The sequence below is a fragment of the Pinus tabuliformis genome, chromosome 2_2 (genome assembly GCF_031772625.1).
Source record: "Pinus tabuliformis cultivar Carrire ecotype Pingquan chromosome 2_2, CPIR1, whole genome shotgun sequence".
NCBI lineage: Eukaryota > Viridiplantae > Streptophyta > Pinopsida > Pinales > Pinaceae > Pinus > Pinus tabuliformis.
Window position 1 is genome coordinate 779,066,152 of NC_142300.1, and position 6,000 is coordinate 779,072,151.

Here is a 6,000-nt window from a genome sequence, read left to right on the forward strand (position 1 = left end):
AGCCTACTTCAACTTCAACTTCCGGAATGGCACTTTCTGCATGTCGTTGTCAATCATCTCAGTCTGGTTATGCATTAAATGTATCTTCTTCTTCTTCTCATTCTCATGAGTGGCTCATTGATTCTGGAGCCTCTTATCACATGGCCAAAAACCAAGCCATGTTTTCTTCTTTAAATGATTGTAACACCAGAAATATATATGTTGGTGATGATAGATCTCTTAATGTTGTAGGGACTGGAACTGTTCATCTAGACAATGGTCAGTTTAATGATGTATTATGTGTTCCAACCTTATCCTGCAACCTTCTATCTGTCTATCAGATAACTCATTCAGGTGAAGGTAAAATTGTTGAATTTTCACCTCATGATGTTGTAATCAAGGATCTAAAAGATCCTAAACAGATTCTAGCTACTGGTTTTTCTGATGATTCGACAAGGTTGTATAAGTTTCACAACTTTGGGTCATCCAATCTTCCCTCAGTATTTGTTGCTCATAATGATGAAGTGAGCAAACTTTGGCATGAGCGATTTGGTCACTTAAACTATCGCTCCCTTCAGCATCTATGTAAAGAAAATATGGTGACAGGTCTTCCTATGGTATCTTGCAGAGATGGTGTTTGTTCCGGATGTGTACTCGGAAAACATCATCGGGACAGTTTTGACAAACGTGCCTCTTGGCACGCCTCAGCCCCTTTACAGCTTGTGCACAGTGATTTATGTGGTCCTCTTCCTGTTTCTTCATTCTCTGGCTGCAAGTACTTCTTAACTTTCATTGATGATTTCTCCAGGTGCACTTGGGTATACTTCTTAAAACTCAAGAGCGAAGTATTTAACACATTTTTGGCCTTCAAAGCCTTTGTTGAAAAACAATTTGGACATCAAATTCTTAAGCTAAGAACTGATAATGGTGGAGAATATGTCAAAAACACATTCATCAACTTTTGCACCGAAAATGGAATTCAAATGCAACATACTATTCCATACACTCCACAACAAAATGGTGTAGATGAAAGGAAAAATCGCACCTTAAAGGAAATGGCTAATTGTATGCTGCAATCTAAAGGACTCAGTCTTAGTTTTTGGGCCGAAGCAATTAATTGTGAAAATTATATAATCAATTGCACTCCTACTAAGGTTCTAGAGAATATCACTCCAGAAAAAGCTTGGAGTTCCATTAAACCAGATGTAAGTCACTTTCGTGTGTTTGGAAGTGAAGCATGGGCCCATATTCCAGATGAAAAGCATAAAGCTTTAGAACCAAAGAGTGAGAAATGTACTTTTGTTGGATATTCTGAAGATGTAAAAGGTTATAGACTTATTCCATTTAAGTCCAAAAATGTTATCATTAGAAGAGATGTAAAATTTGATGAAAATAAATCGACCTGCGAGCCTAGTCCGGTGGATGTGCCACCTCTTCTTATCTCTTCTACTTTTGAAAACATTTCTTCTTCAGATGATGAAAGTGAGGATGATAATCCTCCCCCACCTTCTCAGGATCCTCAACTTCCAAGATGGGTCCGTGCTACTCGGGATGCAGCAGGTGATCTTGCCGGTGATCCTACAAATCAGCGACGTACACGTTCTCAGTTTGAAAGAGCCTCTTCTTTACTGGCTCAAGCTCCAGTAAATCATGATCCTGACACTTTTGCAGAAGCTTCAGGCCATCCACATTGGGAAGCAACTATGAATGAAGAATATCATTCATTGATGACAAATGATACATGGGATCTTGTTCCTCTACCAAAGGGACGCAAACTTGTTAGATGTAAATGGGTTTACAAAACCAAGTATGGACCAGATGGGAAAGTTGATAAACATAAAGCTCGTCTCGTTGCTAAGGGCTTTTCATAGGTTGAAGGCATTGACTACACTGAAACCTTCTCCCCTGTTGCCAAAATGAACTCTATCCGCCTTGTTCTTTCCCTTGCTGCCTCTTTAAAATGGGAAGTCCATCAGATGGATGTTAAATCTGCCTTCTTGCATGGGGACTTGCAGGAAGAAATCTATATGGAACAACCCATTGGCTTCATACAAACAGACTCCAGCCTTGTTTGTCGACTTAATAAATCCCTTTATGGCCTCAAGCAAGCTCCTCGGGCTTGGTATGCCAAAATGGATAGCTTTCTTTTAGAATCTGGCTTTTCTAGGTGTCATTCTGACAATACTGTCTACACCAAGAAAGTGGGAAACTCTCTTATCATCCTTGTTCTTTATGTTGATGATCTTATTCTTACTGGTAGTGATCCCAACCTTATAAACCAAGTCCAGCCTTAAAAAGAAATTTGAAATGACAGACTTAGGACACTTACACTATTTTCTCGATCTTCAAGTCTTGCAATCCAAGGAGGGTATTTTCCTTTCCCAGTCCAAGTATGCTTGTGATATTCTTCGTCATTTTCACATGGAAGACTGTAAGCCAGCCCCTTCTCACATTCAGTCTGGAGTCAAACTTTCAGTCTCTTGTACTTCTCCTGAAGTTGATGCTACCTTATACCGTCAACTTGTAGGAAAACTCTTGTATTTAACCCAGACTCGTCCTGATCTTTCCTTTGCTGTTGGCCTTGTTGCTCGTTTTATGCAAAACCCCCATGAAAGTCATTGGAAAGCAGCTAAAAGAATACTTCGTTATGTTCGAGGTACAGTACAGTTTGGGATTCATTACAGTGCCAAAGCAGCTCCTCTGTTAGTTGGTTTCACTGATTCTGATTGGGCTGGTGACCCTGATGATCGGAAGTCTACTGCCGATTATTTCTTCACTCTTGGTTTAGGACCTATTACATGGGCTTGTAAGAAACAGGCTGCCATTTCTCTTTCGTCAGCAAAAGCAGAGTATCGTGGTGCCGTGGAAGCTAGTAAGGAAGCCTTGTGGCTTCGTCAGATCCTATCAGAGTTTGGCTTTGAGCAGCAGCATCCAACCACAGTTTGGTGTGATAATCAAATTGCCATTCAGCTATGCAAAGATCCAGTCCAGCATCAGCGCAGCAAACACATTGAACTACACATGCACTTCATCAGAAAGCTCATTCATGACCATGTTCTTGAAGTGCAATATTGTTCAACAGATGATCAGGTTGCAGACATCTTCACAAAGGCTCTCACAGAGGCGAAGTTCACTAAACTTCGATATATGCTTGGAGTTCAGGAAGTTGTCACTAAGGGGGGATAGGCTCTAGTGCCTCCTTCCTTCTCCTATTGTGTCATATTTTTAAATCCTTCAATCCTATCCCAAGTTGTTCTTAAGGGGGGATGTTAGGATATTCCGACACATAGGATATAGTTAAGTTCAACTTGGTCTAGTATAGAGTTAGGTATAGAGTTAGGTAAAGTCTCTTTCTTTACCGTTGTACATTTGGTAACTTACAATCCGATGGTCACGATATGTAGTGATCCGACGGTTCACTCTCACCTCGGTATTACCGACACTTGATCCGTGGCTTGACACGCGATTGGTCCATGAGTTCTATTTAAAGCGCATGGAGGGTCATTGTTCGGGTAATCCGTGCATGAGAGAAGCTTATGTAAATTTTCATTCTTTGATTAATAAATTGCCTGTAGTACCCACGTTGGGACAGGCCGTGGACTGTTTCCCTCTTTGAGGGTTTTAACCACGTCAAAAATATTGGTGTATTGATCTGTGATCTGGTTGTGAGCGGTGTCCTTTTGGTATTCTTTCTGAGGAACTTACCCTGTAAATTCCTACAGTCCCTGGGTTGATAATTAATGTGAAGGTAATTAGGAGTTCAAAAGACACCTTTTTATCACTCCACAGTGGTTTACACTGGTACTGGAGCACAAGCCTCCTCTACCTAATCACCTCCAAATACATTAACATCTTGCTCTACACAGATACCTAGGATGGCTCAAAAACCACAAATGCCATGGACAAATCTTGGAGTTGTACGGATGGCGGGACCCTTACATCCATTGCCATCTCATCCAAAAAGGTGGTTACCAAAGTTTAATCCTAATGATGGATTACCAGTCGAAGAACACATAAACAATTTTATGTTGTTCATAAATCTAAATGAAGCAATGGAAGAAGATGCAGTTGTAAGATTATTCCCTTATACCTTACAAGGATCAACAGGGTCACGGTCATTTTCATTACCATTGGGTTCAATTAATAGTTGGGATGCCTTTCAGGAGCGGTTCCTAACCAAGTTTGGAGATGATAGATCAATGACAACTCTTATCAATGATCTCTCCAACGTGAAAGTTTAACCTAGAGAACCGCTTAAGGACTTCAATTCATATTTTAACAAGTTATTGAATAAAATCCCAACAACATCTAAGCCCAATGATGAAGTCCAAAATGAAAGGTAAATTTCTTCCCTTCCCTCGAAGACAACTATTTTTGTCGATAGTGCTGCCAAACCAACTTTGGCAGAAAACATGAAAGAACCCATAGCTGTAGAAAAACATATTCTAGCCTTGGATAAGAAAAATGCATTAGAAGAATAAATGTCCAAGAAAGTAACTTTTAGGGACAAATCCAAGAAAAAACCACCTAAAGATCCTTTTGATCTTGAAGGTCTACAAAAATTCCTTAAAATAATGTCCAATAAAATGGTTGATATCAAGAAATAGGTAGCAGAGACTTCCTCAAAGAAATATATTAGATCATATAAAAGAAATCCCCCCTCTGAAACTAAGCCTCCAAGAACCATATCAAATGTTGAATCAAATGTGGGGGAAAATGAAGTCTCAATAGTTGAAGAGCAAACAAGTGATGAATAAGTAGTCAAGTTACAAGGAATGTGGGATTTTATCCTTGCCAATGAAGAAGCACGAGAAGCACTACCTATTGCAACCAGGAGTAGAAGCCCTATTGATTTGCCACAAACAAATCTAAAGTAGAAGGTATCAACTCCGATTGCCAAAGACAAAATAATAGGTAAGAAATATTTGTCTAAATCCACTCAAATCTCTCCTTCTCAAACAAATTCTTCACCCTCATCTAAAACCATGCTAGTCTCTAATAAAATGGAATACAACATAGTAGAAGATATGAAAAAGACTAGGGAAAACATTACCTTTCACGAGCTTAGCAAGTTGAAACATCAACAGAGGCTATTGCTCAAATATCTAAAAGAAGTCCCTACTTCTCTGCTTCCCACTATTGTAATATCACAAGCTGCCCAAGAAATTTGAAGGCCTCCTAATACCTCATCGAATAGAATCGATCCTACTAATATTGCTCTAATAGGAGGAAGATCCAAATCCCATACTCCTCCATTCATTTTTACTTTTGAATTTTTCAACAAGAATATACATAACTGTTTAGTCGATTCTAGAGCTTCATCTAACATTCTACCATGAACAGTTTGTGCGAAATTAAATGTTGAGCACCAAAAATTTGTTGTGCGCATTATGCAGTTAGACCAATCCTAAGTCAAAGTTATAGGAGAGCTCAATCAAGTCACTATTATACTCTCGTCAAACCCTAAAGTGTTTCAAGTCATTGACATTCTTGTGGATGATATCCCTGAGTTCTACCATTTAATCGTTAGCAGAGATTGCTAAGAAAAGCTTCACGGCTATTTTTCAACTGACTGTTCCCACATGTGGCTTCCCTAAAATGGAAATCCAAGTCAAATAAGGGTTGAACACAAAAAAAATCAAAATTATATCGTTATAGAACTAGAAGGAGAGAATGAGCTAGTCACATATAACAACAATATCATTGGAAACTACTTAGTTGAATCATTTCTAGGAAATTTTAAGGAAAATAGTTCACCCTTCTTGGGAAATTCTATTATATCGCAAGTTGAATTTTTTTCTCAAACATATACTTCTAAGTGTATAAATTTTGTAGATAAACCTACAGTTAGCTCTTTATTCTGGAAATTATTTTTTGATGGATCCAAATCTAATGTTGGAGCGAGACCGGGATGCATATTAGTTAGCCTAGAAGGGGAAAAAACTATGTCAGCATACAGGCTTGAATTTGTATGCATGCACAACACTGTCGAATATGAAGCATTGGTTCAAGGGCTGTATA